General features: G+C 41.4%; 1 protein-coding gene across 3 annotated transcripts in view; it reads left to right on the top strand.

Moving 5' to 3' along the window:
• Positions 1–8,404: 8,404 nt before the first annotated feature.
• Positions 8,405–14,906, top strand: part of LCA5 (lebercilin LCA5) — a 145,125-nt gene continuing 138,623 nt past the window's right edge. The window contains exon 1 of one of the 3 annotated variants that reach the window (XM_058734536.1): positions 8,405–8,575. The gene's annotated coding sequence lies outside the window, so the exon portion shown is untranslated. The remainder of the gene's footprint in view (positions 8,576–14,906) is intronic. The other 2 variants (XM_058734535.1, XM_058734533.1) reach the window with 2 other exon arrangements.

The following is a 14,906-nucleotide window of genomic DNA, read 5'->3' as shown; positions in this document are numbered from 1 at the left end:
AAAAGACTCAGGCAATAAAAGTTTTAGTAAGACTGTCTTTCCTCAGCCTGAGGTCCCCTGGACAAAGCCACTGACAGTAGGGTCAACAGTCGGATGTCCTCATGGGCAGCCCCCAGGCCCTTAGATGGCTGGGAAGGACACAGATGCATGAGAGTGGAACTGGCTCATGTCTACTGAATTCATAGAATCCACTCACATTCCCAGCTTGATGAGTAGGCAATTTTTGGTTCTATGGGTTTTGTGGATTGCTAGAGGATTTCTACAGCAAATATTGAACATTGAGCAAGTTGGACTTCTCTGGAACCACGCAGGTTTCTTAGCTCCTCTTCCTGCTTTCAGCTGATGTGAGCTCACGAAATGGGAATTGATTTTATCCTAGGTAGAACTTAATTAGAGAGGACGTTTGTTGCCGCAACATCCCAAGCTTCATTTCAAAGTCAAATCAAAATTATTTTTGTATTATTCAGTGGTTTGGGTTACTTAGATATTCCCAGCTTGTGCTTGAGCAGCACTGAAACAGAGAGTAGGTTGCAGAACTATCCTTATTGTTGAAACCAGTTACATTTTTTTCTCTCACTTATTATCAGATCCTTGATAATCTGGAAGTTCCTAGATAAAGTGGGGTTAGGGGAACAAAACAATCATGGGGAATGCTGGCAGGAACCATAGGCTGCACCTGGGAGAATGGGACTTGTAATCGACTGCACATACCTGTTCTCTTCCATGGATGGTGAAGTTATAAAAAATCCAGAGCCCAGCCTTGCTTAACATCATGGACTTGCTGATAGCCGGTATTTTGGGGGCCATGCTCATGCCAGATTCTTTACAAACAATCCTCCCAGAAAATCAGCAAAAGCGGCAAAATGATTCATATTTTACAGATGAGGAGACCAAGGTTCTGAGTGGTTGAGTGACTAATCTGAGGTTATGCAACTAGTAACTGGCTCAGCTATTATTAAAGTCTGAATTTGCCCAACACTCAAATCCATGACTGAATATTTTAAAACTAGAGACTTGAATTATATACTGTAGTTAATTTAAGGCCAATTGATTTAGCAAAGCTCTATTAGCTAAAAGAATAGGAAAAAAAGCTGTTATTTGATAACAAAACGGCAACAACTACCATTTGTTGGGCACCTTCTATGTGTCAGGAATATTTCCAGGCATCTCATATCTCTTATTTTATTTAAGCCACAAAATAGTCCTAGGATTGTTGTTCACCTTTATAGATACTTTACAGAGGACAGTGATACTTAGAGGGGTTACCTAGCATGCTTTCAAGGATCAGTTCAGAGGCTCTCAGGCTCCATACAAGAGGATTAGGCTATGGATCCAAGCTGTGGGTAAAGCAAGGATATAAAATTATAAAATCATAGATTCTTAGAGCTGAAAAGGATAGTCAAGGTGACTTAGTCTAACTCCTTTATCTTTTTTTAAAATTTTTTAATGTTTATTTGCTTTTCAGAGAGAGAGAGAGAGTGTGTGCACAAGTGGGAAAGGGACAGAGAAAGAGAGGGAGACACAGTATCTGAAGCAGGCTCCAGGCTCTGAGCTGTCAGCACAGAGCTTGACACAGGGCTTGACCCATGAACCATGAGATCATGAATTGAGCCAAAGTCTGATGCACAACCGACTGAGTCACCCAGACTCCCCTAGCTCCTTTATTTTCATATGGGAAAACCTACATTTAAAACTTTAGCAAAAAAAAAATCACACATCACGTAGTTATAAATCAAAGACTAGTAAACAGACTCAATTCAGTTACTTAATTTTTATCTGAGTGCTTACTATGTGCCTCTCATGACCAAGTCTCCCATCTCTCGGATCAAGGACTTTTTCTGTCAGACTTTGTGTAGAAGGCAAGACCGGGCCTGAAATCATGCAGCTTACCCCTAGTCCTGCAGGGGATAAGCCTGGGGCCTGAAGAGTGAAGAAAACAGGTGTGACAGGGCTTGAAGAGTGTGTTGTATCCATCCATTCACTCGTTGCCCATTCATACAATACACCTCTACTGAGTGTCTGCTCGTGTGCCAGGCACCACTCTTTTCTTGAACTGGGAAATATGACAGGTGTCTATGAAATTCCTGAACACTGTCAGGCCTCTTGTTAGAAGGCAGAACATGTCAGACCTTGTAGAGAAGGTCATGTGCCCAAGACATAAGATCTAAGTCATGGGACTGACAACAATTAATGAGAAAAATTTTCAACCTGCCCTGAAGCCAGAGGGGAGGGATCAGAGCTGAAGCATTAGTCACAGCTTGATCTTAAATGAGAAGATCGAAAAATAGCATTCTGGGGACACCTGGGTGGCTCAGTTGGTTGAGCCTCCAACTTTGGCTCAGGTCATGATCTCATGGTTCATGAGTTCAAGCCCCACATCAAGCTTGCTGCTGTCAGTTCAGAGCCTGCTTCAGATCCTCTGTCCCCCCTCTATTCCCGTCCCCCACTGTCTCACACACGCTCTCTCTCTCTCTCTCTCTCTCTCTCTCTCTCAAAAATAAATACACATTAAAAAAATATCATTCTGAGTTACTTTCAGAATGATTTGTCTTGCATAAAATTAAGTCCAAGCCTTTTGATTAGATCCTCATTGGATGATTTCTTTTAACAGAGTTGATAAGAATTATGAAAAACATCTGTTTCTCTAACAAAGGGCCATATTCATAAAGTTCACAGCTTGTGAACTGTGGGGGAATTTATGAAGATAAAAGTGCCTCTACTATGCATAAGGCAATACAGAACTCAGCTTCTTCATTAGCTTCCAGGTCATGAGATCTTCTCTGTCTCTCTAAGCTGAAAGCATAAACTCCTGAAGCACTTTATTTGTGAGTCTCTTTCATATTTACATATAAATGCATATTTACATATAATTTACATATAATATTTACATATAATTTAAGAAATGTATGTTGAATGAAAAAATGCGTGACTGAAAAAGTGAACTCAATGAATTAAGTGACAATCCAAGGTTATATAACTAATTAACAGCGATCTTGGACTTGAAGCCTCCGTCTAATTTGTATTTCACTCTCCCAATTTGCTTCTTTGGAATCTTTCAACACCATTAAAAAAAAAAAAGAATGGTAATATTGTGCCTTCCTTTGCTCCAGAATAAGAATGTCAGCAAAATGTCTTGTAATCTTTGAACAAGCAAATGTAAAGTCAATGTATGGGAAGGCAGACATTATCTCAGGCAGCATATCTCTCAACCTGCAACAGGTGGCATAATGACATTTCTAAAATTCTCCAATCTGACACTGAAGATGTGCCTTCCACGTGCATAAATGTAATAATAATTCCATGTACTGGGATACATGAGAAATGAGATTTGAATAGCTTGCCTTCTTTGTTTGGATAAATGGATGAGAATAGTCTAGCCAATCTCTTCTAACTTTGTGTCCACAGGCATATTTCCTGCCTTAGTGGAAAATAAGACTGACTTTATTATAAAGGCAGACAGGCTGAAAGATCACTGATTCAATGTTTTGGAATCCTGAAAACTAATGGAAATATAGTTAGGTGACTGCTTGGATCAATATGGCTATTGGATCAACCGTGTGTGAACAAATTTTTAATAATCACCATAGAAAAAAGGATTGTGCCAATTCAGATGGCTCTGTTGACTTAACCATGCTGGAGGGCTGGGAGGCAATGAGGAATGAAAGAGACTCCTCTATTGGAAAAGCTGTCTGTCAGTGATGGGAGGCAGGACTGTTGCAGGTGGAACCCTGAACCTGGAAAGGCAGGGCACATTCTTGAAGCAAAGCCAGTATCGGGTATGGCCATTCCTTCCCAACTAGTCAAACTTGTCTGGGTATGTATAAGCAATGTCCTTGGTAGGCAAATAGAGATTCTTCAAATAATGCAAACTTTCTGCCCTTTACATACATTTTCCTCCTATAGAACTTACATTTGGCAGCCAGTGGTACCTCATTACTATCAGCACACCAGACTCAAATATATATCCCAATTTACAAAGTCCTGAATTGCAAAGGAGCTTATCACACAAGGGAAAATCCCATTGGTTGCCAATAAGAAGCCACCTCTCACACCAACACTGAATGTATGTTTAGTGTAAATGATCAACTTGAATCTCCACCCCTCCCTGTTCCAGCCCCGATAGGAAGCAGAGTGTTAGGACCATGGAATGCTACACCCTCAATCTCCCCAGCAATTGTGCAGGGTGTAGAAGATTAGTGTCTTAGCACAGGGCTCTGCATTTCAGCATTCTCTGGGAGTAGTGTAACAAAACCTTGCCAGGCATCAGACAATCACCTAGGCAACTTAAAATAAATGCATATTTCCCAATTGTATCCATATCTGATGAATCAAAATTAATGCTGAGGAGAGTGGGGGTGTGGGTAGGATATCTGTAATTTCAGCAAGCACTCCAGGTGGCTCTGATATAGGTGATCTCAGCTCCTATAGCTGAGATAGGAAGCCAGATTCCTAGGCTGAATTTGGGGCTGGATGAGAGATTCTGTAGGTTGTAGACAGAATTTTCCTACTGAATACGCTCGATTATGCAAGACACTGTCAGAATCTTTATAAAACCATTGTCGTAGTGCCCCATGTTACTATGTTAGTGCCCTTGGTTTGAATTATAATTTTTTGGAGGAGGCTCTGGATCCTATTAGGTCAGAACTTCTTAAACAGTTACCATGTGCCAAGACCTTTGGGCAACAAAACGCGTTAAAAGTGTTTCCGGCCTATAGGAAGCTAACACTGAATCTAGACTGGGGAGAATAAGTCTCTCATACAGGAATAATCAGATGATAGTCTAGAGACTAGAAGAGCAAGACATATTGAAGGTATGAGTCTGGTACACCTTGATTCAGATGATGTTGGAAACTGTCCTCTTAGGAGGCCATAGGGATCCTTTTCCAGTCTCTTGTTACTTTTCTTGTGATTGATGAATCACCCATGTTTGCGGTGCCTCTGTGCTGGTACAGCTGTAGTAGGTTTAGGATCAGGCAGGAGAGGAGCACCTCCAGGCTCTGAGGGGAGAATTGAAGAAAGGCTGGAATAGCCAGGTCTTGGGGGGTAAGTACTCAACAGGACTGTGGGTTTAAAGAAGGGAGGGAGGGAGGGGCGCTTGCGTGGCTCCCTCGATTGAACATCTGACGTCAGCTCAGGTCATGATCTCATGGTTCGTGAGTTCGAGCCCCACGTTGGGCTCTGTGCTGACTGCTTGAAGCCTGGAGTTTTCTTCGGATTCTGTGTCTCCCTCGCTCTCTGCCCCTCCCCCGCTGGTGCTCTGTCTCTCTTTCTCTTTCAAAAGTAAGTAAACATTAAAAAAAGTTTTCAAAAAAACAAGGGAGGGAAATGATGAGGAATAAGAGAAAAAGAGATAAGTAGAGCCAGGAACTCTGCCTTCTGCCGTGTGCATTGGGATCCCAGCATGTGCTATTTGTCCAGCTGTGCATTCTGACCCTAATACTCCAGTACTCTGCGCTCCATCTCTGGATCGGTCCACCAGACTGCAGGCTTTCTCAGTTACGCATGCTCTCTTGCAAGGTTACAGTTCCCCTGCTGTGATTCAGAAGCTACAGGGAATCAGCCTGAGTTGGGGCGGAGCAGAGGAAGCTCCAGGCTGCAGAAAGCTTTAAGACCAGCTGAACCGAACATCATCAACAGAGATCACAATGAGGCTGGGAGCAATCAAGACCTATGTGCAAAAAGGTGTGTTGTGAAACAAGGTTATTTACATTCTTATAAAAAGAGTCCTGGGGGGGAAACGGTGGATGGAGTTCTGGTAGTAAAGTCAGCAGTGAAGTCCTTTTTAAAGGTCTGAAAAATTCTAAATATACACTGTAGAGGGGGTGTTTATCTCTCTCTAGTCCAATAAAGAAGCAAAGTGTGTTTTCCTTTTAAACAACTAGGAAAAAAATATTTATGTCTATCTCAGTACTGGAGCCCAAAGCTTAATTTTGAAAATAATGAACATCCAAAACCAAAATAGTTTTCTTAAAAAAAAAAAAGTGTGGTGCTAGGTGACAGCAGCATTACTCATACAATGTGTACTACTGGCAGAACTTTCCATCCAGATTTTATTGTGTGAATAAATGATAAAACTTGTAGGGGGCGCCTGGGTGGCTAAGTTGGTTAAGTGTCCAACTTCAGCTCAGATCATGATCTCACAGGCTGTGAGTTCGAGCCCCACATCGGGCTCTGTGCTGACAGCTCACAGAGCCTGGAGCCTGCTTTGGATTCTGTGTCTCCCTTGCTCTCTGCACCGCACCCCCCCAACGCTCTCTCTTTCTCTCTCAAAAAATAAATAACATGTGAAAAATGATAAAAATTGTTAATTTATATAACCTCAACTGAATAAGGAAATTGTCCTGAGTTTAAATGACAAAAAATACAGTATTTAGTAAAAAGAAGGAGGAATATAGATTTCTGATATCTAAAAAGCCAAAAATGTGATTTCCTTGCCATAATAAACTGTGGCAATTTAACCAGAAAGCAAATGGTTTCTAAAAGTTCTGCAAAAGAAAGAAAGAAAGAAAGAAAAAGAAAGAAAGAAGAATTAAAAGAAAAATGGGGCACCTGGGTGGCTTAGTGGGTTAAAGTCCAACCCTTGATTTCAGCTCAGGTCATGATCCCAGGGTCGTGGGGTCAAGCCCCATGTCATGCTCCATGCTGAGAGTGGAGCCTGCTTAAGATTCTCTCTCTCTCACTCTGCCCCCTCTCCCCTGATCGCACTCTGTCTGTCTCTCTCTCTAAAAAAGAAAAAAAGGGGGGACAAAGAATTTTAAAGTGTCTGCCAACCAGCCAGGGACTAAGGGTCAGACTGTTTTTGTGATGCACTGGTGACAGTTCCAGTCATCACCATGCAGCAGTGCTCAGCATGGTAGGGAAAATGCAATGTAACCAGAATTGTGAGAGCAAAAAAATCTGAACTCTTCCAGCAAGGGTATCTAATGCCCAACATGGAAAAAAGTTTTCGGGGCCCTGTGAATACAAAGGTAGCTCTAGATGTGTATATGACTAGGAGGAGTTAGGAAAAACAAAATACACACCCCACCACCTAAAACCTAAACATTTTGTGTAAGGATTGTCCCAAGGCTTCAAGCACATCCGGAGATGTAAGCAGGGCAGACTCCTCTGAAGGACTCCTCACAATCCCCAACTGGGATCAGAAGGACACCAGGTGGTATGTGAGTTTCCTGCAGCCGCCGCTCTCCCTGACCACTTCTGACCCCTGGAAAGGCCCTTTCCAGCCTTCGGCATCAGTTTTCCAATTTGGATGACGAATCTAACAGCACTCTAAAATTTCATTACATTATTGGTTATTTTAAATTAGTAGCCTCTGGATTCTTCCACTGGGGATTCATATGATTAAGACGGTAATCTTATGTCCAAGAGAACTAACTGAGGTAAAAATTGTCCACCACGGTTCTATTTCCAGTTGAAATTTGCCTCCTAATGACCAACCCTACCATCATGCTTACAGACACTGTTTTCATTTTCTGATTTATTCTGCTGGAATGATTTCTCTTTTGAATGTGTTTAAACAGACTGACTATCATAACCACACATGTTCCAAGTTCTCTTCACAAAACTTGCGTTTTGACTCTCACGTGTTGAATGCTGCAACAGCCATCAATGGGTAATAACGCTTGTCCAGCTGCTTGAATTTCTGTGCCACACATTTCATATTGGCACTTAACACTTGAACTGGGGTACTCATTGAACTAATTTCCCACATTTTAAAATTGACTGTGAATATTATAGCTTTACCACAACATCAAGAATTCAAGGTGGTTTGTGAAGTTGTGATCTTAATATTTGTCTGAAGAATTCTTCACGCAACTTCAAGGGCAGAGAGTAGGAAATTAAACTGTAATGGAAGACTGGAACAAGATTACGAAGTTATTTATTCATATGATTAGTAGTTCAACAATTTATTTATTTCTCACAATTCTGTGGGTTGCCTGATTGACTGTTCTGCTGATCTGTCCTGGCATCATTCATGTGGAAATGCACCCATGCGGCAGATTGGCTGGGGGTGGGTTCAGCTGGGGGCTGTGGGCCACAGCACCTTGATCTTACCACATGTAGGCTCTCCATAGAGCCACTTTGAGCTTTCTTACAGTGTGCTGGTCTCAAAGCAGACTTCTCGGGGGAACATTCGAAGAGTGTGAAGAGAGAACTAGAAAACCTTTTAAACAAAAGCTGTAAGACCTGTGTTACTTTTGCCACATTTTACCGGTCAAAACAAGTCACAAAGCCAGCCCAGATCCAAGAGAAGAGAAAATAGGCTCCACCTCTTCAGGAGAGAAGTGGAAGAGCCACATTGTGAAAAGCTTGTGGGATGGGAGATACTGACGCAAGCCATTTTTGCAAACCATTACTATGCCCCATGTAACTAAAACAATGCACATTCCTTCTGCATGCAAAGGATACTGATCACCACCACCCCCTGGCTCCTCCCATTATGGCACCTGTTTCAAGTTTGGGATTCAGTCATCTCAAATGTCTCAGATTCAAATGCAGAAGGATGACTTCCCTATGCCCTTGTGTGCAGCTGCTCAGATGTGCTTTTCTCCATCTGGAAACTTGTGAACAAAAGGTAAGTTTGTGCTTCCCACACACCCAACATGCAATGATGACACATGGACAGGAAAACTGCAACAGACAAATGATTATATGTGGTGCACTGTGGGGGTCCTGAAGAGAGCAGAAAGTAAGGACGGAAAAAGTGGGAAGTTCCCATCCTCAGGTAGATGGATTAGGAGTCCTCAAGTCATCCGGTGAGGGATAATTATGGAACCACCACCATTTCCTGAACATTTACTATGCCAGGCACTGTTCTGAGCATTCTCCACATACTTTCTCATTTAACTTTCATCGCTAACTTGAGAAGAGAGGAACCTATTTGGCAACTGAGGAAAACCCAGGCTCAGACACAATAAGTGAACTAATTCATCTAAGTCCCATGGCTAACGTAGTTGGAGGTGGGAAAGTTGAAAATAGCTTTGAACTTTCTAGCTTGGATATTCACTGGGATAGGGAAATAGAACAAGTGATAGGAAGTGGGAAAGTTGAGTTAACCTTTGGATGTGTGAATTTTGAGGTATCTGCAAGATATCTATGGGGAAGAACTAAGGGCTAGAAATACACAGGAGTGATTGGCCTTCTTTAGAGATTTTTCAGTCTTTGAATTATTCAAACCTTAAATATGAGTCTGAATTACAATGTTTCCATCATAAAACTGCATTTTTTACTTGTCTGTCTTTTACTTAAATAAAGAAGTTGGAAAGGAACGCAATTTGGGGATGAAATTGGCAAAATCCAAAACCTGCTCAATTTCAGCTTGTCTTGGTTAAAAGTGGCTTATTTGTGGCTGGCATTTCTCATAAATCATTCTGTGGGCCATGGGTAGGTGGGGTGGCTCAGGGCTGGTTTTTCTGCAGTACAATTCTCGCCACAGTTCCCTTGAACTTGCACAAGAAAGCTCTAATTCTAGTGAGGGATGGATTTAGAATATTCATTTCTTTGCTGGGGAGAGTATACTCTTTGCATTGCGCCACATTGGAGGAATATTGGCTCTTTGGTCAATGGAGAGTCTCATTTCCTTGTAGAGGATAGTTCTTGTGTTTGAGTCTACCTTTGGTTTCTTTGTAAATCAATTGCAATTGAAAACATAAATGTCTCAACTGCTGAGCCATTGCCTAATTGTAAGTTTAATAGAAACAATGGCCTCTCAAGGATTGAAAATCAGGGCCATTGCAGTACTTCCGATATTTCTTAATACCCGCAAGGGGGATTGTACTGGCATCCTAGAGGGCTTCATGTGGAAGGAGAGGTAAGAACAGTTGTGTGGTGCTGCAGTTTGATTTAGAATCACTCTCTTAAAAAATGACAAAAGTAACTGGTGTCCCTGTTGGGTCCATTTAAATTTTTTTTTTTTTAACGTTTATTTATTTTTGAGACAGAGACAGAGCATGAACGGGGGAGGGGCAGAGAGAGAGGGAGACACAGAATCGGAAGCAGGCTCCAGGCTCCGAGCCATCAGCCCAGAGCCCGACGCGGGGCTCGAACTCACGGACCACGAGATCGTGACCCGGGCTGAAGTCGGACGCTTAACCGACTGAGCCACCCAGGCGCCCCCTGTTGGATCCATTTTAATATTTAGCTGGCTACCAGGTTATATCACCCTTTGCTGTCTGGTAGGCAAGAACACAGACGGTCCAGTAACCATAGCAGCAACACTTTGACTTGTTTTCTGCCTGTCAGCTTTTTTCAACATCATATTCCTTTCAAAGCAGAGGTTTTCTCTTGCACTCATGCTCACTTCGTCTCTCTCGCCCTGTTTCTTCCTCCTTCTCCCCTCTCTCCTTGCATTCTCAGCAGACTAAAAAAGAACAAAGAAGTTTCATATAACTTCCTCCTGTTTTTTTCAGTTTCTAAATCATTCAACCTTAAATACGATAACGTTTCTATCATAAACAACATTCCTTACCTGTCTTTCTTTTACTTAAATAGGAGATATGGAAGAGAAAGCAATTACATGGCTACAGATTACCAAAATAAGGCCATTCTTTAAAAAAAAGTTTATTTATTTATTTTGAGAGAGCAAGCACGAGTAGGGGAGGGGCAGAGAGGGGGGCGGGGAGACAGAATCCCAAGCAGGCTCCATGCTGACTAACATGGGGCTCCATCTCACAAACTGTGAGATCAGGACCTGAGTCGAAATCAAGAGTCAGATGATTACTGAATGAGCCACCCAGATGCCCCAAGATAAGGCCATTCTTAAACCTTTGCATTTAGGCAGGATCCCATAAGCCCAAGTAGGTAAGCATGCATCCTTAAGAACTCTTGAAGGCAGATTCTGCTACCTCTTCCACCCTCACATTAAAAGTCTTGCCTGAGTCGGGCACCTGGGTGGCTCAGTCAGTTAAGTTCTGACTTTGGCTCAGGTCATGATCTCACAGTCTGTAGGTTCGAGCCCCACACTGGGCTCTCTTCTGTCAGCACGGAGCCTGCTTCGGATCCTCTGTCCTGTCTGCATGGCCCCTGCTCACATTCTCTCTCTCAAAAATAAATAATTAAACAAAAGAAAATTTTAAAAAAAGTCTTGCTTGACACTTGCCCTAAGGCCTCACTCTTAGGTACATTTATTAAAAATCTGCTGCCTGTATTCCAATTTCCCCTCTGTAACATTGCTAAGCAGGGTATCTGACAAATATTTTTGAGTTTCTGCACCTCAAAAATCAACTTTTTTGTAGGATTACTTCAGGACTCTAAACTTCCCTGAAACATCTGTAGGCAGACATGACATTTTATCTCTTTTTGTTTTTTAAATGTCACCCCCTCAGGGAGTCCTTCCTGAAATTTGGTTATTTTCCTAGTCTCTGTACGTGTCTTTAACTGTGATTTATATATTTATTTGTTTGATTTGTTGTTTATTGTCTGTATCTCACAACAGATTCTAAACTCTGTGAGGGCAGAGACCATTTTTGAAATGTTTAATGTTGTGTTCCCAGTATGTTATACAGGATTTGTTTCTTTGTAAGTATTAAACAAATAATTTTCAAATGAATGAATGAACATTTCCTATTTGATAAACTCCTTTTAGATTTGATTGCAGAACAAAACCAAACCCAGTTTTTGAATTTAAATTGTTGGTAAGGTTTCTGTTTCCCCTTTTACTTTGGCTGCTAAGGAAGCTCAGGTTAATGCTCAATCAGTATAGCTTTATTTGCTAATGAGCATAGTTGATTCCTTTCTTTTGCATGGCTTTTATTTTCTACTATTATAGTTATATTATTTTTGTTTTTTATTATAAGCCACCTCAAATATTTCTTGAAGGCAAGAACCATATAATAATAATAGTTAAAGTAAATATAAGATACTATATAGTAAAATGATTTTTCAAGAACCTCCTGGAGACAATAGTGTGTGCTATGAATGGTTAAGGCTATTAAATAATGATGTGAACAGTAACCAAAGAAACTTTAAATTGAAAAGGCCTTTTCACTCTTCAGTTATAAGGTATTAGGTGAAAATAAGTAAGCATTACATATAAAACTGATCATATTCATCAGGAAAATAGTTAAACTTTCAAAAGGTAAAATCCACTTGAATTGCTGGAACATTACTACATTATTTATATATCATATTTGTATATATTTTTTATATATCTATACACACAAGAATGTATATATACATGTATATGTTCTTGCAGATGCACTTAAAACTCCTTCCGTCTGTGACCTATAAGATGCCCTGCTGCCTTTTTCTAGAGAGAAAAATCCTGTCTAAAAAACATAATTCACAGATTTTACCACCTTAGGTAAATGGTGTTGGCAGTTGATCCCGGTTTGCAGTTCAGGACATGAAATCCTTCAGCTGACACTGAGATTTGTTTACAGCTGGCAGAGGTACGGGGGAGGGAGCCTTCGGAGGGACTCTTGTGATGCTTTTAATAATCTGTGGCCAGAAGAAGAAGCAGTGGTGAGGGAGCAAATCAATGACATCAGTGTCACCTGGGAAGATGGTATGACAACTGATGATTTATTAATAGAAAGGACAAGTATGGGAAAATGTCACACTTAGAAAATAAATGATTAGTGGCAAGAGAAGCTGGGAACCCATTTCAGATGAAAGAAGGAAGTACTTTTCCCAGCAACAAGACAGTATCTACCTCTGTGCCTGAGAGGGCAGGAATGAAAACAAGGATAGGTTTGGTTTTCTCCCTGGGTAGAGAGTGAAGGAATGGGTAATGTGGATAATGCAGTTCTTTTTTAATGTTTTATTTATTTTGGGGAGAGAGCACATGAGCTGGGGAGGGGCAGAGAGAGAAGACAAAGGACCCCAAGTGTGAGCCCCATGTGGGGTTCAAACTCACAAACCGTGAGATCATGATCTGAGCCAAAGTCAGACTTTCAACCGACTGAGTCACCCAGGTGCCTTGGATAATGCAGGTTTTGAACCCAGTAAGGAATGGAGGGTCCACTGGCTTCCTCAGTCCCTGTTCCTGGTTCTCTGGGGTGGGGGGATATAGCCAGGGGACAAATGGAGAGTGATTTGCCTTCTGCTTACTGTTACTTTTCCTCTATGCATAGCTAGGAATAGTGTCCATCACCCAGAGTCCCATCTTGCACCTGGGAAAACATTTAGTTGCCAAGCGCCTGTTTTCTCAACCCTCATATCATTTCCTTCTAGGATTCCACATTCATGCTGGGCTAATAATAAGGTGCGTTGCTCTCCAGTTGTGTGAGGGAGGTATATAATCACACCCACATTCCTTGGGGGTTCTGAACCAACTGGAAAAAACCAAACAACCCTGGCATGTAGATAGTATTTGTTTTGTGATGTCGGTTGTGGTTTTTGGCCATTTCCCCTTCCTAGTAGCACCCAATTTCCTTGTATAGAATGTCCTCTCCTCCACTGGTTCCCATGGGGCAATTGCTGGTTCCCATGGGGCAATTGGTAAACTGCCTGCCCTGTCCTGGTCAGTTGAATCCACCCTACAGTCGCACATTTGGGCCGCACCAGTCTTTTGTTCTCACAACAGAAGCTGCTATAAACATAATTGCACATGTCTCCTGGTGTTTGTGTGAAAAGAGCGGCTTTGCTAGGTCATAGGGTACGTACATGTTATTGCCAAAGTGTTTTCCGAAGTGGTGCTTCTGATTTGCACTCCCCTAAGTAGCAGATGACAATTCTCACTGTTCTGTGACCATGCTAACACTTGACACTTTCCAAAACTTACATTTTCCCCACTTGTTTTGAATAAAATAATATATCCTTGTGGTTTAATTTGCATCTATCTGATGTTGAAGAGGTTGAACATTTTTTATTTTTTTTGTAACCCTACTGAAATGTAATTCATATACCTTACAATTCACTTATTTAAAGTGTACAATTCAAAACCTTTTTGTTTATTTACGGAGTTCTACGGCCATCACCACAAGCAACTTCAGAACATTTTCATCATCTCCCAGAGCAGTCCTATAGCCACTAGCAGTCATTTCTCACCCTTCCCCTGCCCCAACCCCAAATCCATCAGTCCTGGTAACTTTCTGTCTCTATAGATTTATCTACTCTGGACATTTCCCATAAATGAAATCATGTAACATGTGGTTCTTTGTGAGCAGCTTCTTCTACTGAGCACAATGCTTTTAAGCTTCATCCATGTTTTTTTTTTTAATTTTTTTTTTTAACGTTTATTTATTTTTGAGACAGAGAGAGACAGAGCACGAACGGGGGAGGGTCAGAGAGAGGGAGACACAGAATCTGAAACAGGCTCCAGGCTCTGAGCTGTCAGCACAGAGCCCGATGCGGGGCTCAAACTCACGGACTGTGAGATCATGACCTGAGCTGAAGTCGGCCACTTAACCGACTGAGCCACCCAGGCACCCCGAAGCTTCATCCATGTTGAGAGTGTGCCATGATCAGTACTTCATTACTTTTTATTGCCAAATAATAGTCCGTTCTGTGGATATGCAACACATTATCCATTCATCAGTTGAATGATATATAGAAATCCAACATGCATTGTTTCCACTTTTTTTTAACTTGTTTTATTTTTTATTTTTTTTAATTTACATCCAAATTAGTTATCACATAGTGAAACAATGATTTCAGGGGTAGATTCCTTAGTGCCCCTTACCCATTTAGCCCATCGCCCCTCCCACCACCCCTCCAGCAACCCTCAGTTTGTTCTCAATAATTATGAGTCTCTGCTGTTTTGTCCCCCTCCCTGTTTTTATATTATTTTTTATGTTCATCTGTTTTGTATCTTAAAGTCCTCATATGAGTGAAGTTATATGATATTTGTTTTTCTCTGACTAATTTTGCTTAGCATAATACCCTCCAGTTCCATCCACGTAGTTGCAAATGGCAAGATTTCATTCTTTTTGATTACTGAGTAATACTCCTTTATACACACACAC

Source organism: Neofelis nebulosa, chromosome 6 (genome assembly GCF_028018385.1).
Source record: "Neofelis nebulosa isolate mNeoNeb1 chromosome 6, mNeoNeb1.pri, whole genome shotgun sequence".
Lineage (NCBI taxonomy): Eukaryota > Metazoa > Chordata > Mammalia > Carnivora > Felidae > Neofelis > Neofelis nebulosa.
The sequence above is the reverse complement of the archived record's forward strand: the minus strand, read 5'-3'. Positions and strand labels throughout refer to the sequence as shown.